Source organism: Balaenoptera borealis (genome assembly GCF_965194805.1).
Source record: "Balaenoptera borealis genome assembly, chromosome: 3".
Taxonomy (NCBI): Eukaryota; Metazoa; Chordata; class Mammalia; order Artiodactyla; family Balaenopteridae; genus Balaenoptera; species Balaenoptera borealis.
In genome coordinates this window covers 29,883,477-29,903,900 of record NC_138866.1, presented here as the reverse complement: position 1 = coordinate 29,903,900, position 20,424 = coordinate 29,883,477, and the positions used below count along the sequence as shown (strand labels likewise).

Below are 20,424 nucleotides of genomic sequence, written 5' to 3'. Positions count from 1 at the left end.
AGAAGTGGGGTGCTGATGTAACGAAACACTAAAATGTGGTAGTGGCCTTGAATCTTGGCAGTGTGCAGTGGAAAAAGCTGTAAGGACTTTGAGGAACAGGTTAATAAAAGCTTAACGTACCTTGAATACACTGTCTATAGAAGTTTGGACTTTGAGGAGGCTGCCAGTGAAGGCTTACAGGAAAATAATACTGGGAACTGGAAAAGGGAGAGTCTGTTATGTGGTGGCAAAATATTTAGCAATCCTCATCGCGGTGCGCGGGCCTCTCACCATCGTGGCCTCTCTTGTCGCGGAGCACAGGCTCCAGACGCGCAGGCTCAGTAGTTGTGGCTCACGGGCCCAGTTGCTCCGCGGCATGTGGGATCCTCCCAGACCAGGGCTCGAACCCGTGTCCCCTGCATTGGCAGGCAGACTCTCAACCACTGCACCACCAGGGAAGCCCCCAGTTAAGGAGATTTCTAACCAAGGTGTTGAAAGTGCCTTCTGTTTTTTTTCCTGTTGCTTATAGTAAAATTGCAGGAAGAGAGAAGCTGAAGGCAGAAGCAGTCAGCAAAAAAGAGCCAGGACTAGCTGTTTTTGAAGATTTGCAGCAAGAAATGGCTTCTAAGCAAAGATCAAATTTGGGCCACTTTTAGGAAAACAAGCTCCAAACGTGAAGCCAAGGGTGTGACTGTAAAATCTTTTCTTAAGATCTCACAAAATCTAAGATGGTGTCTCAGAGTACCAAGCAGCCAGCCAAAGAGCCCTCTAAAGAGATTAAGGGTTTGTCTTCACAGATCCACTTGATCAAACAAGAGCGCTTCTTGGAGGCTCAAGGACATGGTACCCCAGCAAAAGCCCAGGGTGAGGAAGGACCGAATGCACAGGGATTGGTGGGTGGGGCTTTTGTCTAATGGAGTGAATCCTAAAAGGAGTCACAGAAGACCTTCAGAGTTTTTAAGAGTCATACTTGGAGAGGCGCCATCAGCTTGAAATGAAAGGAACATAGAACAAAATGAAGAGAGGTCTTTGGACCCCCAGGTATCAACAAGTAGGAGGCAAGCTGAGGAAATTACTCCTCTGCAAATGCATTTTCCTTCATGAAAATGGAAAGATGGTGGAGAGGCCAAAACCAGGAGCCCGGAGGGTGGCGTTAAGGGTCACAGAGAACTATTCTCAGACCTCACCTCTAGACCAAATCAAGGAACATCTGCTCGGCAGGATTTTAGAATTGCTACCCCTACGTGCTCCTCATTACCCACTTTGTGAGCAGGAGTGTTTATAGCAGTTATCCTTTGCTTGTCCCACCATTGTGTGTTGAGTGTGTGTCGCTTGAGTGACAGGTGTCTACAGATTGAGAGGAGCCGTACATCAGGGACTATACTGAAGAAGTCTCATCTGTACTTAGACATGATCTAGATGACAAGCGTCTAGACGTGGAACTGATGCTGTGATGGGATGAGACTTTTAGGGACCGTGGGAGGGGTTAGTGTATGCTGCATGTAGGAGGGATGTGAATCATTGGGAGCCAGAGGGTAGGCTGTGGTAGGCACCCTCCAAGACAGCCCACCATGACCCCTGACTCTTGGCATCCCCTCCTCTTCCCACATTGTACTAGAGTTGGTCTTTGTGACCAGCAGTGGAAGTGATGGTATGTCGCTTTGAGATTAGTGTATTAGAGACTGTGGCTTCCATTTGGGGCATGTTCTCGATCTCTTACTCTCTTGGATGACTTGCCGTGGGGGAATGCCAGCTGCCATATGTTGAGGATGTGCAGGCAGCCACGTGGAGAGCCCTGCACAGGGAAGAACTTCCAGCCTGTAGCTGCGTGCGAGAGCTTTCTTATGAGCATACCTCTAACTCTAGTCAAGGCTTCAGATGAGGGAGCCCCAGCTGACACCTTGACTACAACCTCATGGGACACTACATAGAAAAGAATTCACATAGCAGGCCTGAAACTGCCATCCTTAGAAAGTCCTGCTTGCAAGATTGGCTCTTGGCTGGCATCTGGAAGCTTGGATTTAGGGAGGGTTCTCACCATTCTCTAACTGATGGTGAGAGTGGTTGACTGTCCCTAAACTGTGCAAGCAGTATTTTTATCATGAACACCTGCTTCTATCTGGAAGTCTGGAATTTTGGTATGTGCTAGACAGAGGGTGGGTATGTGAACAGCCACCAGTAAAAACCTCGGGCACTGAGTCTCTGATGAGCTTCCCCGGTAGAGAACATTTCACAAATTGTAGTCACAATACGATGCTGGGGAATTAAGCCTGTCCTGTGTGACTTGGTAGGGAGAGGACTCTTGGCAGCTTGTGCCTGGTTTCCTACGGACTTCACTCCAGGCACCCTTTGCTGATTTTGCTGTAATAAATCAGAGCCATAAGTAATACCATACGTGAGTCCTGTGCATCATTCTAGTGGTCACTGACCTTGGGGGACCCCCAACACAGAGACCCTGAGCCAGAGCCACCTCTTCTGAAACTGTGAGATAACAGTTGTTTTTTGTTTTTTTTAAAAACCCAATCAAGATTTGCCCATTGCATTCAATTGTTATATCTTTTACCCAACTCTTTTTTTTTTTTTTAATTTATTTATTTATGGCTGTGTTGGGTCTTCGTTTCTGTGCGAGGGCTTTCTCTAGTTGTGGCAAGCGGGGGCCACTCTTCATCGCGGTGCGCGGGCCTCTCGCTATCGCGCCCTCTCCTGTTGCGGAGCACAGGCTCCAGACGCGCAGGCTCAGTAGTTGTGGCGCACAGGCCCAGTTGCTCCGCGGCATGTGGGATCTTCCCAGACCAGGGCTCGAACCCGTGTCCCCTGCATTGGCAGGCAGACTCTCAACCACTGCGCCACCAGGGAAGCCCTAACAGTTGTTTTGTTATTTTAAGCCACTGAGTTTTAGAGTAGTTTTAATCCACACAGCCGTAGATAAACTAATACAGGAAGCCAGTCATTTCTCTCTCCCCAGCATTTAGCTTAGTGTCTGGAACATAGGTGTTAAAGAAGTATTTGTTGAGTGAATTGATATTTCTACCTTTGAAGAATTTTATAGCCCATCTGGCTGCTTTGCGGGAAATCGCGATCCTGGGTCGGTACAAGGAAGCAGGCTTCCCTTCCTGTTCCTTGTCTGGAAGAACCAGTCCCAGAGGCAGCCGCCTGCCTTACAGTTGTCACTTCTGCCATCTTCCTTTCTGGATGAGGTCCACGTGTATGAGAAGTAGTGTGTGGCCATCAGACCGTGCTTCGTCTCTGTTCCTCACTTCTTAGGTCCCCTGATTTTTTTTTCTCTCTTGTATGCCTTGGTGGTGATAACTATTCTTACCATTGAAATAAAACCTTCCTTCTGAAAAATTAATTAACAAATGTTTCAGGGCCTTATAAGATACTAACAAGTCTCTTGCCTCTTTATCATATTATTGCCTCCACAGAAGTTGAGACAAATGAACTTTTCTTGTTTCACATTGTCCCCTCCTCTGCACAGTATCTCAAAATAGACTTATATACGAAGATAACAACCATAGCTTTGATGTGGGAGAGAAACCTAAAATATATACTAGAAGTAGACTTCCTTGAGGAGTTATTTACAGTTTCTTAGAGAAGTATTTTAATCAAAGGGTGTTTCTGTTCTCGTGTGTGGGTATGTGTGCGTGCACACACACACACACACACACACACACACACACACACAGCCGTATTGATTCCTGTGGTAATTATCAGAACGTTTCCCTCTCTTCAAATCTGCTTCAGTCTTAGCAGATGACCTTGATTCCTGTTTTCCTGATAATTTCAAGGTGATCTCATAGGATCTCTCTCATTTGATCTCCTTTCCACCTAATTAGAAAACTTTCCTCCTCTTTTATCAAAAACTCGTCTATCCTTCTTTCAAAAGGTCCCCTCTCCAGCCCGTCCTCCCTCTTCTTGAACGTGTCATCTGTTTTTCTGCTTTTCATGCCTGCATTTCTTCCTCTTTCTACCGGTTTCTGTAAGGATGCTCAGGTTTCTCCAACACTAAATAGAACAGCCGTCCTTTTCCTTAGACTTGCTTTCTCTCGGAGCTGGACTTCTGTGTGTTTCCTTTACTCTCCCGCCACGCTTACGATCATTCCCTTGTGCTGGCAGCCTTCAACTTCCTCATCACCCATCCCCTGCTTCCCACTTAAAACACTCTGAAATGCCCTCCAAGGTATTTTAGTGACCAAGTCTGTTAACCCTCCACCCCCCCACCCCACGCAGATTGTTGACCTTTCTAAAGTATTTTTTTTATTGCTTTACAGTTGTCAGCTTCTGTCATCTTCCTTTTTGGATGAGGTCCATGTGTATAGGAATTAGTGTGTGGCCATCAGGTTTTACCTCCATCTTTTCTGTCTCGGAGGCAGTTTTGTGAGTGGTAAAGAGCTTGGACCACAATTTGAATTGTGACTCAACCATTTACCAGCTGTGTGACTTTGGGCAGGTTTGTGAACCTGGGAATGTCTCATTTACCCTCATCTGTAAATTGAGGATAAAAGTGTTACCCACATGGCTGTATCGTTGTGAAGACTAAATGAGTTAGTACGTGGGAAATACTTAACAGTGCCTGGCATAGAGTAAGCAAACAAGAAACTTTAGCCTTTATTGCCAGTCAAGTCCCTTGTCGAGTAAGCGAGGTTAATCATCAAATAGCTCCTGTAAAATGAAGCGTGGATACGTTCTTCAGTAAGATGAATTATGTATTAAAGACTCTGTTTTACCAGTTTTAGTGGCCAGGAGCCATGAACACGGCAATCTCAACGTGTGGGAGTTTATAAGGATAGCGTGTAATCTTGCACATTTAAAAGGTGAGTCGGAGCCCTTTTGTAGGCAGATTCCTACAGCGACAAATGAGGGGAGAATTAAAGCCTTCTTAGAAGAAATTTGTCCTTGGTTTTGTGAACAGCATACTTAATTTACCCCACACTTGATGAGGGCAGGGACGCGGCTGTTTCAGGTCACCATTTGTATACCAGTCCCGCACTCGGCCATGGAAGGCACTCAATAAATACTCATGAACTAAATACACATTTGTGAACAAACATGTCTATGCTTTGTTGAATGTAAGTTGTACACATAATGCAGGCTTTGTGTGATGAACTGACGATGGACGAGGGAACTCTTGTCCACAGAGTGGGATGGGGGCTTGCAGCCTTTTCTTCTGATTTTTATTGGACTTGAGGGAGAGCAGCTTCAGAAACCATGCAGGCAACGCTTGCTGCTTGGGCATCCCTCCCTCTAAGCTGATCGGGTTCTCTGATTCCTCTGCCATTCCCTCGTGGTGCCCTGTCCTTATCGCAGCTGCTGGATCCGATCTCACTGTGAAAACAGTGTTTCCTTTCTACTGACCCATGGGGTTCAGTGTTTGATTAACAAGTTTCCGATTTTCTGAGCCAAACACCTAGGTAAATCCCCCCAGATGCTGTGAGGATCTGCAGTAATTTACAACCACTGCATGAGCCCTGTGTTGAATGGTACGCTCTTTGTAAGGGTGGGGTGTCATTTCTAATGCTGGTTCCAACATCGCTCCTAGCTGTGCGGCGTGTTGGCTCCCATACTAGATGACATTGACAGTCAGGAGAGGAGTGACTTTAGTTGCCGCTGCTGAATTAAAGAAAAATCAGATTTACAGTATAAGTGGATTTTGCTCTCTTCAAACTAGTGACCTTGGGATAGATGTAATCCTTCGATGCTTCCATTGATGTTGCTATTGCCCCAAACATTTCTGGAATCCTTCTTTTTAAGTTGTCTTCTGAGCCTGTGGCATATCCTTGGGAATATTTTCAAGTCTGACAAATATTCATTCTTTGTAGGAGGCTTTGATTTTTGGAAAAAGGAAAGCGTCGCTGGCATTGGGTCCAGCAGCTGAGGTGGGTGATGGGGCCAGGGAGCACTGGTCCTGTCCAACGCAACGTAGGATTTTAGACGTCTTTTCATTATGTCCTAAGACTGGTATCTTTTTTGTTCTGAACAGTGTTTCTTTTAAAAATAATGTTTCAAATTATAAACATATCAAGCCTATAGAACACTATGGGACTCTGTATGACAGACAGGTGTATTTCCAGCACTGATGTTTAAATGGATGCTAACTTTTTTTTTTCCCCAAGCGAATTAGTTTGTGAAATGAAGACTATGGTGTGAGCTTAAGCTTAAACGATGCAGGTTAAACATTAACCAGCTCAGACCACAAACCAGATGTGGAGATGATCCCAGCTGTGCCCGGGTCAGTGTTGCACTGGAAGAAAGGAATCCAGGTGACTGAGTTTGCATTCTCTGGCTCAGCAGGGAGTTTTGTTTTTTTTTTAAGACTTGTATGCCTCCCATACAAGCTGGGCATAAATTTAATTCTTCATTAAAATACTGGCAAAAAACTCAATTTTTACCTAATTTCCAAATTATATAGAAAATTTTAGATATTCATATTTGTGATCGGATGCTATTTGCTCTATTTGTTGGCATGTGTTCTTTCTTCTTTCTCCCAAAAAATACATTTTAGGTATTCCTAAAACCCTACCCTGCCCCATGCCCATCTGCACCCACCCTCCCTCTGTAGTCACACCTCTGCCAATCCCAGGTGTGTCTAGGCCTTTTGGAGGGAGTGTTTTAAAATGGACATGAATTGTATTATACTGTATGTTTCCCTCCGACAATTTTTTTTTTTTTTGGAGATTTATCCATGTCGATTTGTTTAACTGCTCTATAGTATTTCACCCTCAGAATTGTTTTGGCCATACCAGGCTCTTTACACTTTAAAATATATTTCAGGAATGTGGAGCCCTGTTTTGCTTTGTTGGAATTACTCAGACGTTTTACAGACACATTATGAAAGTTTGTCTTCTTATGATGATGGGTCTTCTCACCCACAAACATGTTATACTGTGTTTATTTAGTTGTTTTTTAATGTCCTTCAATAGAATTTCCCAATTTTTGGTATACTTTTCTTACATATCTTTATTGAGGGAATTCGTAAGTATCCCATACCCTATATTTCTGTTGCTTTTTTTTTCTTTTTTTTTAACTGCACCAAAGGCGTATCCTAGCTTTATTAAAGAGCCCGCGCCCCAGTCAATATAAAAACACAAAAACTCCCATCAGTTTAATAATAATAACCCCCCCAAAATGGAAAACTGAAGGGGCAGGGAAGAGGCCCCCGGGCCACGGGCATGGGGAGCCAAGCTCATGGCAGCAGGCCTGGCTGCAGGGCCCCCCGGAATTGCTGTTGCTACGAGGTTTGGGGTCAGCGATTGTCCTGTGGGAGCCATCGTTCACCTGGGTCGAGGACCCTTACTTCTTCTGGGGTGTGCTCAGCTTCTGCATGCCCCGGATCTTGCCCAGCAGGCCAGAGATGAAGACCTCAGTGGGTTTGTTAACAGTCCACCAGCGGCACCTTGACCCTGGCAGCTCGGGTATCATCGCTCTCCACGTCCAGGAGTTATCCACATCAGTCTCCAGCTCCGGGAATCTCCCCTTCTTGGCAGTCGTAGAGGCGAATGAGCTGCTCCAGGATCCACTCCTCCAGGTTGAGGCGCTTCCGTAGCTCCTTGCGTTCCTACTCAACCGTGACCTTCCCTTGGCGCCTCATTGGGCCCTCATCCTCCGTGCTGCCCGGTCCCTCGACTGCGGTCCCAAGGGGTCTCTGAAAGTAGACGCTGGTCCCTGGGCCGCCACTGCCCGGTCCAGGGGGCGGAGCCGCCAACGCCGCGCCCCCCGCTGGGCCGCTGTCTGCCCTGACGGCCGCTGGGGCCACGTGCGTGCGTCGGTCCCCTCCCTGTGTCGCCACCTCCGGGAGGGCCGCCGGCTGGCTACGGGCTGCTGGCTCGGCTTAGCCGGTGAGCTCGGCTCAGCCTGGCTCTGCGGAGAGGGCGGCGGAGGGGGCGCCCGGGGGCAGCTGCAGCATGCGGAGCCCCCGGGCCGGCCCTGGCCTGGTCGCGCCCCCTGTGTTCGTACTGTTAATGGCATCTTTTTATTATGTTTTCCTGTTGTTGCTAGTGCATAGGAACATTACTTGTTTTTGTATATCTTGCTGAACTCTCATTTATTTTCATGGTTTATCTGTAAATAGTCTTGCATTTCCTATGCATATGGATATATAACTTTTTGATAATGACAGATTTTTTTTTTTTTAAGTTTGTGCGACTACAGGAAAACCGTTTTTCTACTGACAACACATGCGTGGATTTTCCACATATTTCAATTTTCTGTGGACCAACTGGACGGCCTACAATTTAATTCAATTCTGGCGTTATCGACCTGGAGTTAGCGCAGACCCCTCAAGACTGCCCCCTCTTCACATGCCAGTTCCAAGTCTGGGCTTCCCATGCTTTTGACTAGTAGGTTCCCATGACCCCCTCCTGAGTTCAATAATTTGCTAGAATGGTGCGCAGATCTCAGGAAAGCACTGTACTTACTATCGCTGGTTTATTATAGGGATACAACTTAGGAACAGCCAAATGGAAGAGATGTATAGGGCAAGATATGGGGGGAGGGGTAAACGGGGCTTCCATGCCCTCTCCAGGCACGTCACCCTCACAGCACCTCCACGTGGTCACCTACCCAGAAGCTCTCCAAACCCTGTCCTTTATGGTTTTTATGGAGGTTTCATTACATAGGCATGGTTGATTAAATTATTGGCCATTGGTGATTGAACTCAATCTCCAGCCCCTCTCCCCTCTCCTCTGGTAACCATCTTCATCTGCCAGGAGTCACCTCATTAGCATAAATTCACGTGTGGTTAAAAGGGACTTATTATGAATAGCAAAAGACACTCCTCTCACCCCTATCACTCAGGAAATTCCAGGGGTTTTAGGAGCTCTGTGCTAGGAACCCGGGATGAAGACCAGATACATGTATTTTATTATACCACAGTAACTTTCACTTATTTTTCTTGAATTAATGTATTGGCTTGGACTTCCACTCTAATACCTCTTTTTGTAAATGAAGTTTTATTGAAACACAGCCACACTCTTTTTGTCTCTGGTTCCTTTTGCATTACAACAGCAGAGTTGACTACTTGGAACAGAGACTTTCTAGTTTGCAAAGCCTAAAGTATTTGCTATCAGGCCCTTTACAGAAAGTTTGTGAACCCCCTCAACACAGTGTTGAACACAGGAAGTGATAGTAACCTTTCTTGTCTCATTACTGACTTTAAAAGGAGAGCTTATAGTGCTGTGCCGTTAAGAGTGACGCTATCCATAGGCTGGTTAGCGTGTGCCCTTTATTGGGTTAAGAAAATGTCTTTCTAGTCTTAGATTTGTAAGAAAGGTTTTCCTGTTTGCCGAATTTTGTTATTTTTAAGAAATCATAAATCAATGTTGAGTTTTATCAAATGTGTTTTTGGCATCTGAGATTGGTTTTTCTCTCCTTTTAAACATACCTAATTATATTCTCTTTCAGAGTTTTCTATTATTTCCAGTTCTTAGGGGCTGGAATCCTCCGGTTCACTGTGCTTTTATCACTTGTGAGCTTCCTGGGTCTGACTTTTCTAATTGTCTGTAGCATGAGTTGTGGGAGTTTTGCTCTCATTTTTCCCATGCCCATCGTTGGCCCAGGACCAATTTTTATGCTAATTTCTTAGGTTGGGCATTTCCAGACTGTAGCCTAAATCTGTACCCCAAATGCTCCAGAGGCAGAGGGATGAGGTTCAAATTTTGCAGGAAGCTTTTAGTTCTCCTCCCCTGAAGCCAGAGATAGACAAGCTAGCTGAGCTGGTAGGGAAATACTTTTCAGCCCATTTTTCCTGGGGTCGCAGCTCTTTGCAGGGCCTCGCTTTGGGCAGCACCCTCCTCTCCCGGGCAGGACTCACGGGCTTTGCCTCCTGTTCCCATGTGCTAGTTGACATCTACACCCTTACTTCCCCTGGATCAATGCTTATTCTATTCCTTCCTCTGCCCTGTGGTCCCCCTCAGCCCCAGGAGTGGCTGCCCGGTTGATTCCTCTGCTTACTTCTGGTTTTCAGTTGAGGCTTTGTTTCTGGCACCTGGTAATTTCCTATTCTTTATTGCAGGTTCAAGTATGCCTTTATAAAATTATTGTATCTGATATTTCTAGGTGCTTATAGCAGGAATGTTTGAATGTGTGTCATCTTAGTTCAACATCTTGCTGAAATGAGAGATCGCCATTTAAATGCAATTTCAGGATTCAACACCCAAAAGCAAAACAAAACCCAGTAAAACAAAAAGCAAAACCCCAAATCGGATCCCTAAATGAAGTATCCATGAACCAGGCAGCATGCAAAGTCCTCTGATATTAGCTCATGTAATTCTTACGAAGACCCCGTAACTCTTTGCCAGTGGAGAACTTGAGTAACTGGCCTAGCAGTTTGTCAGGGGCAGAGCCAGACAAGGAACTCAGCTTTATCTGACATTCCCTCCTCTTAAGTGGTCTGAACATCAGTAACACTAAATACGAAGTGTGCCCGTTCTCAAGGTGACTAATGTGAAGGTCAATGCTATTTTCCATCTCATATTCCTAATATATTTATACAACTGTCTCACCTGGTAATCCAGAATAGACTCGTGATTGTGTTTGTCTATGAGAATTTGCAGTTTTGGGTGAGTTTAAATTAAAGAAAAATCTGAAAAGCAGTTGCCTAGGGGCTATTAATAGTTGCAAAAAGGAGCATGAGTACACTTCCTTCTGAGCACAGTAGAGCTCCAGGGAATTAATAGGGACCCACTGTTTTCCATGTTGACTTTCGAGAAATGTACCTTACTCCCAGTCTGCTGAAACATGTTTTAAGGATGTACTGTCATGCATGTAGTTTCTGAAAGGCCACAGACAAGTGAATTTTTATATCCCCTCTTGGTTCATTTGCTCATCCTCTGAAATCAAGGCCTCTGCAAAGATGGAGTCAGTGGTCCTTATAGTTTGTGTTAGGAGTTGCAGGTGGCTGACATTTTAGTCTCAGTTAATGGCTGAGGATGGACCCCAGGGCACTTCACCTTGTTCACAGTCTAATTTGGCAGCACAATCTTAATTTGAGTTGAAAAGCAGCCTTAGGGATTTTTGCTTGGTGCTTGCACGAGCATTCTGGAACACTGTATGTTACCTGATGCTACCTGAGAGGAGGTGCTTGGGCAGTCACGGCTTCTCTGAGCCCTCATCTACATGGGGGAGGTTGAGAAGTGGCAGAAGTTCTATTCTACCAGCAGCATAGACCTGTCTCACTATGAAGTTGTGTTAATGGCTTTGCCAAGAATTTTCTCCGTGCACAGTAGACATATTTGCTGGAGGAGCTGATCTTGCAGTCCCTGTATATCTGGAGCAGTCAGTTATGAATCTGCTAATTAGCTTGATGTTTGGTCTCCCAGCTAAGTGAGCTCTTGTGAACTCTGCCAGAATATGGATTTCCAAATGATCTGACGAGAGGAAAGGGAAAGACTGGGCCAAAGAGGCCATTACAAGTTAATTTCATATAATCAGAAGTTTACTCAGCCCTAGCGCCTGCCTTTTCTGTTGCCACAAAATACCCATTCTTCCCCTTTCATAGCTGCTGACCCATCCGTGGGTGAACTGGTTTTGCCTCCCTTTTTTTGTATTAGTGCTTGAAAAAGCCTCTGGCCACATGGTGCAAGGTGTGGCCTCCCCAGGGGCACATCTCACCTCTCTTCCCTGCCTTAAAAGGAGGCCCAAATTTCTAATCTTGGAGAGTCTGTGAATTCTTCCTTTTCCCGGTGAGTACGTGGGAGTGTTCCAAGGTTCAGCACTTCCCATCTGCCTATCTCTTTACAATTTTTTGAGATATTCACCAATAAATGCTAATATTTACTGAACATGTTTTATATGCGAGACACTTTTGAAAGCACTTTAATAACAACGCTAATATCACTGAGCATCTACCGTGTGCCAGGCACTGCCCTAGGCACCAAGGATGTGGAACAAGCAAAACAAAGGTCGTCCCTCCTGGAGCACATGTTTTATTAGGCAGACAGCCAGACAGTACAACCCATCAGTAAACAAACATATACTATGTCAGATAGTTACACACGTGCTCTGAAGGAGAAGTGAGGGGAGGTGACAGTGCGTGTAGGAGCTGGCCAGGGAAAGCCTCTCTGATGGGGGGAGAATAGAGTCTCCAAGGTAATGAAGGAATAAGCCCACTGGGCCTCAGATCTCCTCCTCCCCAGGCCTTGCTGACTCAGACAGAGCCAGTGGCATGGGGAGCCCCTCCCTCCCTTCTCTGCTCTCTGCTCATGGCACCACGTTCTCCCAGACCCCAGCCTCTAGGCCTGAGTCCCCACCCTTCCCTCCTCTTTCCTCATCCAATCGCCAGACCTCATTGACTTTCTTTGGAAATCTCTATGGCATCCCTTCCACTGCCTTTGTGGAAAGGAAACCCCTGCCAGCTGAGCCCTTTGCCGGTCCGTTTTAGAATGACTGTAACCGCCTCCTAAGTGTCCTCTCTGGGCTGCTAGCCTCCCTTCTCACCAATCTGTCACCGCCCAAGTGCTGGCACATACATGCCATCGTTTGAGTGCTTATTCCAGGCGGGGCACTGGATCCCCATAGGAGCTTTATTATTATTATTATCATCGCCATTTTACAGATGAGGAAACAGACTCCCTCAAGGTCACTCACTGATCCAATAAGTGGTTAAATCAGAATTTGAACTCAGGTCCCACTGAATCCACAGGCCTCTTCTAGCCAGGAGCCCAAGCTGCCTCTACCCTGCCCTTGTGTGTATCAAGACCCTGCTTTGATCGCTCCTTTGCTTAGAAATCTTTCATGCTTCCCATCATCTGCGGGGGAAAGTCCAACCATTTTGAAATAGTTTTCAAAGCCTTTCATAACTGGACCACGCTTCACCTGTCTCCCCGTCTTACATCTGAGTTCTCTCCTGTGACAACCTCTGCCGGGCACACACAGATGTGTCCCGTTGGCAAACACGGCTACACCTGTGCTCACAGGTGGGTGTTTTTTCACTCCCTCTGTGTTAACTCACTCTCCACGCCCCAGCTCAGACTGCATCCTCTCTTACCTTCATTTGTGTCCGTCTTTACCTCCAGCCTCCACCTAGCTAGGAGGAGTGTCCTGCCTGTCTTAAGCCAATCCTGATGTCATAGGATGCACTGGGCCATCCTTTGAGTGCCTGTAGCTCTCTTAGTTCTGATCCCCAACTGGCCATTCCCGTTGATTTCCTTAGTACTTTCCCACATGTGATCCTAAAATATTGAGAAAACTTATATGTCCAAAATAAGTATAACTTTCTAAGTAAGAGTCTTGGAAGATACATACTTATTTCACTAAACCTTCTCAGAGTTCAAAACACATTTGGAGGAGGCCCCTTTGCTAAACTGCCTTCCAGCTACCCAAGAAAGCCAATTTCCTTCTTTAATAACTGCGGCTCATTTTTGGACCCACGATGACACGAATCCGGTTCACTCACCCATCTGAATCATCAGTAGGGACTCCATTTAAAGTTAGACAATTTTCCTAAATCAAATCCATCCTCGAGATTAAAGGTAGATATTCACTAGAATGTGCCCTGGGAAATTCTGAAGTAAGAGTTCCGAAAATGTTGGTTTAAAATGTCAGGGGCTGAAACTAGGAGAAAAGCAGGACTGGAATGTTCCTCTTATTTCTTAATTCATTGTCCCTCACTTACCTGCTTCTTAGTGGAAGAAAAGATAGAAACGGAAGCGTGGGAAGGAAAAGGGGAACTAATCAGAGGCAGCTGGAATCACGGGAAGCAGTTAAAACTCACAAAAAAGAAAATGAAGAAAATTTTCTCCTGAATCCAAGCCTTCCTTAGGGGAGGCTGGAGCAGGAAATTTCACTTTGAAAATGAGAGCTGGTCCGGTGTAATTGGAAAGATGGGTATAGAGGCAGGAGGAATGAGGTAGAAAGACCTAGGGACCCTGGAGCAAAGGAATGCCATTTATTTGCAAGTAATTCTCCAGAGGTAAGGGAGGGAATGGCATAGAGGGGGAGGCTGGGGACTAGAGGGCTTGGTCCAAGCTGGATCGAGACCTTGGTCTTCTTCACTCTTCTGGTTACGTGCAGCTCCTCTACTCAGCAGTTGTGTCGACAATGAGCTCGCTGAGAGCTGCCACTGAATTTTATTCTATACACTATGTACATCCAGCACTTAGCACTTGTCTGGCCCCTAGTAAGGACTCAGTACATATATATATATTTTTAACATCTTTATTGGAGTATAATTGCTTTACAATGGTGTGTTAGTTTCTGCTTTATAACAAAGTGAATCAGTTATACATATACATATGTTCCCATATCTCTTCCTTCTTGCATCTCCCTACCTCCCACCCTCCCTATCCCACCCCTCTAGGTGGTCACAAAGCACAGAGCTGATCTCCCTGTGCTATGCAGTTGCTTCCCACTAGCTATTTTACGTTTCGTAGTGTATATATTTGCTGAGTGAAAAAATACAAAGTACTTTGTTGCTGGAAGAGGTTAAGGCTAATTCTGTGCTGTCATTTCTGGTAGCGGCCACCAGGTGGTGCCTTCCTAAGAGCTGGAGCAAATGAGATCTTGAATCTTGGGTGGAAGTCTTCAGAGAAGCCTTAGGTCTCACCCAGAAGGAACCCTCACCCGAGTGCGTGCCCTCCAGCAATTCATCACACTTTCTTATTCCTCTGTTGAATGTGCCTGCAGAGTTCAGACAAGTGGCTAGAACCAACTTTCTTTACTTGGAGTCAGTTTCACAGGAGGCCCACAAAAACCTTTCAGAAGGTTTCATTTACGGCTAAACTTTGGGATGTGAGACCAGTTCCGCCCCAGGCCTGTGCTCTGTCACATGGGTTCCCGTTGTTCCCAATTACCCCCTATTCTTCAGGAGAACGTCTACTCCCATGGATCCTGTATTTTCTCTGAAATTCTCCCCCAAAGTCATTTATGGCTTCACACCCAGCTCTGGCAGCCTGTGGGTTGAAGTGCGCGGCACCCCTGCCTACTTTAAGCTGCTGCCTGATGAGTCCCTACGCTGTGCCTGTGGTTAATATGTTCACATTCTCAGAACAGTTCCACAAGATGGGCAGAAAGCAGAATAGCAGCTCAGAAGGCTTAGGCAGCCTTCCCAGAGTGACACAGCCAGTCCATGGGAGAGAGGACTCAAGCCCAGGGCCAGCTGCCCACAGGCCTTGCTGGGATTCTTTTTTTTTTTTTTACACACACACACACACACACACACACACACACACTGTATTTTATTTTTACAAGAGATAAATAAACTGACACCAAGCATTGTAAATGGATGACCACAACAAAAGCAACCATGATTGCAATTACCAAACACACTAATACTATGTCATAATATTGACATTCAGGCCAGTAATCCTCCACTGTAACAGGTCCTTTACTTTGCAGTGAAAATTGATTTGTATATTTTTTGCCTCTGAGTCCTTGTGGGACTTTTTTTTTTTTTAATTCAAACAGAAAGTCACAAAAATTATAATCATCCTCATCAGTTCACTCAGGCCTTGCTGGGGTTCTTATTGCATTTCACATAGAGTGAGTGCAGTTTCATGTATCTGTATGTCTGAGGTCCAGGGACAGTAACGATAATAATAACGATTATTGTTTTAATAACGATAAAGCAAAATCCACATCCTGTGAAGCCAAGTCTTATAGGAGTATAGTTGACCATCAGTGTGAGCAGAAACACTCAGCTGTGGTCAGTTTTTAGACAGTGCCAGAGGAAAAAATACTCAGCCTCCTTTGTGCCCATAAACCTAATTAAAGGTACTAGAGATTTTGATTGGCAAGAGCTGGGGATGGAGGTGCTGAGTGAGATTGTATGTGTCCTCGTGTGTGTGTGTGTGTGTGTGTGTGTGTGTGTGTGTGTGTGAGAGAGAGAGAGAGAGAGAGAGAGAGAGCATGTTAAATCCTATGAAGACCTAGAAAATGATCATTTTTGCCAGGACTGGACTTGGGCAAAGCAACAGAATACAAGGACTTTATGTCTGAGTGCCCCCTTCAAAACGTACCTGTCCTGTGTCTCACTGTCTCAGGTTTCTGCTATGCAAGTTGCAATGAATTGTACAAGGTTAATCAAATAAATAGATCAATATAATGCACTTGCTAAATAGTGTTTCTTTTGGGAGAAGATGATTTAACTCAGTTAACCATCTCCAGGCATGGGGGATGTTAATGTTGGGAATATCAGGAGTGATTGGCCTGTGGGGTCAGGGTGGGTGGGGTGGGAAGAAGGGAGGTGGAAATCCAGATCACAGTGGGGACCGAGGTGAAGGGCGGGCTGGAGGAAAGGGGAGATGGGAGGATGTGGAGTCAGGAGCGCCTCCTGAAGTCTCTTATCTCAGACCTTAGTCTATGCCTTTTCATAGGGCTGCACCTGATCATCCTGGGCTTTATGGTCTTGAATGTCTTCTTTGAGCCTTTCAGAAATTTTCCACGTAGTAATATACATGATTTATGCTTTTAAACACTTAACATGCTAGAAACTGGGCATTGTTTCCATAATCCTCACAGGAGACTTGGGAGATACTGTTATTCTTTCCTCCCACCCTTCTTTCAACTAATGAAATGGAGATTCAGGAAGGCCATAAGCTAGGTAATGTTAGAGCCAAAATTCAAAGCCAGGACTGTGTGATTATAAAGCCATGCACTTAACAGCTATCTTGTGCTGTGAGAATAAAGTGGCAAATCTTAAAATAAAAGCACCCATTATCAGTAATCTGGCAACCCCCCGCCCCAAACCATTGATTGATTTATTCAACATGAATGTGCCAGGTGTAGCAGATATGGGGGATACAGGATAAATGAAACAGGCAAACCTAATTGAATGGAGTTTACCTTTAGAGAATAATAGAATAAAAGTTCTCTCAAACTTAGGAAAAGCCTGATTGTTCCGTAGCTATGGTAACAAGTAGCCAGCGGAACCAATTTTAAAGCTGTTCGCTTGGTCTGCACCAACTTGTCTTAGTGAAAGCTGGTTTTAAAACCAACCAGTGTTGGCTCCCCACTTCTGAATGTCAGCCAGTCAGGGATGGACGCTCTCCAGAAAACCTGTCAATCAACATCAGCCTTACCTGAGCACCCACCTGTTGTCAGCCCAGGAATGACTCTGAACATCCGCGAATCACAGAGCTCCACACTTTCCAAAGCCCTCTATGAGATCAGTCACCTGTTCTGCTTGTAGAGACCTTTTGGCCAGCACAGCTCTTCCATATTATCTGAGCAATAAATTCAGCCTTGTAGTCCGATTTCAGACCCTGAGTAGTGTTCTCATTGTCCTTTGACAAAACAGACAAGTACACACATGTCAGGTAGTGTCTGGCTACAGAGAAAATAGCACAGGTAAGAGGAGCATGACAGGATGGAAAGCTCAGGAGAACCTGTGTGTTGGGGGAAGGTTTGTGGAGAGACTGGAATGATTTGAGAGGGATCCAGGCATGCGCAGATCTAGACCTAGAGCTTTTAAGGGGCCCTGAGGAAGAGAGGTTGCCCTGTGTTTTGAGAAGGAGGAGAAGAGGAGGCTGATTCTCCAGGGCTTTGGGAGTTTGGATTTTGCTCCAGATGCAGTGGGAAAGCAGGAAACTACCCAGGAATGGACCATGTCCTCTGCTTTAAAAAGGATGTGCACATGTTTGCACATGTGTATACACACTCATGTTCTGAAATTAGGTCCGAAGATCCTTTAGGTCTATCACAGTGTTTATGACCTTGAGCATGTGAATCAGGATGCCCTCCACTGTGTGCTGCTGCCCCTGCCCACACTTTCCCATTGTGAGTCCCAGAAATGGGGTGATTTCTCTACCACTGATGGGGTCCAGTGACAGGCAATCAATGATATAAAAAGTACAGGTCGGGGGCTTCCCTGGTGGTGCAGTGGTTGAGAGTCTGCCTGCTAATGCAGGGGACGCAGGTTCGAGCCCTGGTCTGGGAAGATCCCACATGCCACGGAGCAACTAGGCCCGTGAGCCACAACTACTGAGCCTGCGCGTCTGGAGCCTGTGCTCCGCAACAAGAGAGGCCACAATAGTGAGAGGCCCGTGCACCACGATGAAGGGTGGCCCCTGCTTGCCGCAACTGGAGAAAGCCCTCGCACAGAAACGAAGACCAACACAGCCAAAAACGAATAAATAAATAAATTAAAAAAAAAAAAAGTACAGGTCTAAGAGATGATTCACTTCATTGTAAAGCTGCTCTATTGTGTCAGGTACAGAGTCTGGGGAGGCTGGGGCCAGAGTAAGGCCCCAAACTACTGTGAAACCTGCCCAAGTCCAAGTTGGGGTTGGTCTACTCCTAAATACGTTAGCCAATTGTTTTTCTTAGTCCTTACATGTAAAGCTCGATGTCTGTTTCTCAAGCAGGATTTATCCTGATCACCATTCTTACAGAGGGGATAGATGCCCATAAAAGACAGACATATGCTCTGTTTTTATTCCTCTTACACAGTTGTTGCTTCAGTGAGATCACCTGACCATCTTCTGCTGGGAGTGTTTCTGTTAATTCGTGAAGCCTGATTTCAATTGCTGTAGGAGATGAATGTCACACGCGCTCATTGTTTTTGTTTGAGAACTGCCGCTGCCCTGGGGGACTGCGTGCCGGTGCTGCTGGCTTTTGCTGACGAGGCCATTGGATTTACACTGCTGTGGGAGGACAAGGCCAGCCTGGCAGTTTTGTGGGGCTGGGTAGGCTGCTCTTTCATTCCTGGCTGCTTTGCTCTTCCAAAAGCATTAACTCCAGTTCAGGTGGAAATCATTCTCCTTTTCATCAGCCTCAACTTCTGAACCCATTCCTTCAGCCATACCTCCAGACTGCTTGGACACTTGGGGATGTGTTTTGCTTATTCACATTTGAATTGCAGTCTGGTTTGTGGATACTCCCTCACTAGATTGGCAGTTGTTTGCAGAATTCCTGAGTACCAGTTACACTGAGTAGCAGGAAATAAAAAGACAAGCAAGGAACTAGTAGAGCCCAGAGCATAGCCCTTTATCATTCTTCCTTCTTAGCTAATACATCTTATAGTTATCTCTGAAAGGAGAATTTATTTAAACATACTAAATACTGTGGATACTGACTTATGTTTGTTATCATAATAACATTGCTAATGCTACATTTCAAGGTGCGGTGAGTAAACCTTTGGAGAAATATCCTCATAATATGGTTTCAAAGGACATGCATCCTTCTGGAACACATTGCTAAAGTAGCGTTGTTGTTTAAATTAGCACAGAGAGATCCTATTCTAAGGCTGTGTTTGTGCTCCATTGTAATATGTCTGTAATGGATATGGAGGTCTTACGTGTGATTCAGTGTGGGTAGCTGAACTAGCTAAAGAAGACTTAATGTTTGTTTGGCTTTGTGGCTCTGGTGAAATTCTCAGACGGTATAGTTGAAAAATCAACATGGGTTGACTCGCTCTCTTCTCATTGTTGCTTTTGGTCTTCTAGTGAATCAAAAAACAGGTACTCTTCTTGAAGTCTTTCTGCCAGTTCCTCATTTATAGGTCCTGTCGTAATTGAAATACGGCCTAAATGGTTGGAGTCATAAAAAGTAGAATCCCCGGACTTCCCTGGTGGTGCAGTGATTATGAATCCGCCTCCCAATGCAGGGGACATGGGTTCGAGCCCTGGTCCGGGAGGATCCCACATGCCGTGGAGCAACTAAGCCCATGCGCCACAACTACCGAGCCTGCGTTCTAGAGCCTGCGAGCCACAGCTGCTGAGCCCACATGCCACAACTACTGAAGCCCACGCGCCTAGAGCCCATGCTCCACAACAAGAGAAGCCCACCCACCGCAATGAAGAGTAGCCCCGTGCACCGCAACTAGAGAAAGCCCGCGTGCAGCAACAGAGACCCAACGCAGCCAAAAGATAAAAATAAATGAATTAATAAATTAAAAAAAAAAACAGGCTGAATTTAGTCCACAAGCCATGTTTAAAAAAAAAAAGTGGAATCCCTATGACATATGAGCCAGTTTCTAGCATCGTACTGGCTCTTGATGTTGGGGTTCCACTGATAAGTTAGTCAGGATTATAATTTAAGAACCTCCTGTCATTGGGAATAATCAACAGTGGATGGATAACGTGTTGGATATGGACATTGCTTGCAAGTCGCAGTGTGCTTGTAAACATTATTAAGTGTCATCTGTAGCAGGAACCAGTTTTTCATGATCCCTCTTGCAGTGATTACTAGCTGGGTCTCTATCATGGAGACCTACAGTATAGTTTCAAATGCAGCAGCAGCTGCATAATCCTTGTCACCCAAAGACTATAGGTCTTGCCAGAAGTTGTATAATAGTGGCCTTGCTGATTACTGATATACATTCACCTTGTCACTTGGCCATGTGAGAAAACTGAAGCCATCATTGTATTTTGATGTATATCAGACTCTGTGTCTTCTGAATGTAATTCAACTCCTGGATTTCTTGGTTATGGAGGTATCAAGATCACCTGATGCTCACTGATGTGAACTACTGTGAAAGTTCCTGAGGCTTATTCTGCTGGGTTTCTAAAGTTT

At 45.5% G+C, this 20,424-nt stretch overlaps 1 protein-coding gene, 1 long non-coding RNA gene and 1 pseudogene across 3 annotated transcripts in view; 1 reads left to right on the top strand and 2 right to left on the bottom strand.

Annotated features, from left to right (window-relative positions):
- LOC309625202 overlaps nt 1-14,235 on the bottom strand; it is a 32,635-nt gene extending 18,400 nt beyond the window's left edge. Inside the window, exon 1 of the long non-coding RNA XR_014242385.1 lies at nt 14,127-14,235. This is a non-coding gene — a long non-coding RNA (uncharacterized lncRNA). The remainder of the gene's footprint in view (nt 1-14,126) is intronic.
- RGS6 (regulator of G protein signaling 6) overlaps nt 1-20,424 on the top strand; it is a 504,882-nt gene that overhangs the window by 86,659 nt on the left and 397,799 nt on the right.
- LOC309626879 (protein phosphatase 1 regulatory subunit 14B pseudogene) lies at nt 4,217-12,450 on the bottom strand (annotated as a pseudogene). The gene is made up of 2 exons: nt 12,444-12,450; nt 4,217-7,806 (listed from the first exon to the last, which is right to left on the bottom strand). The product of its transcript is annotated as a protein phosphatase 1 regulatory subunit 14B pseudogene (transcript).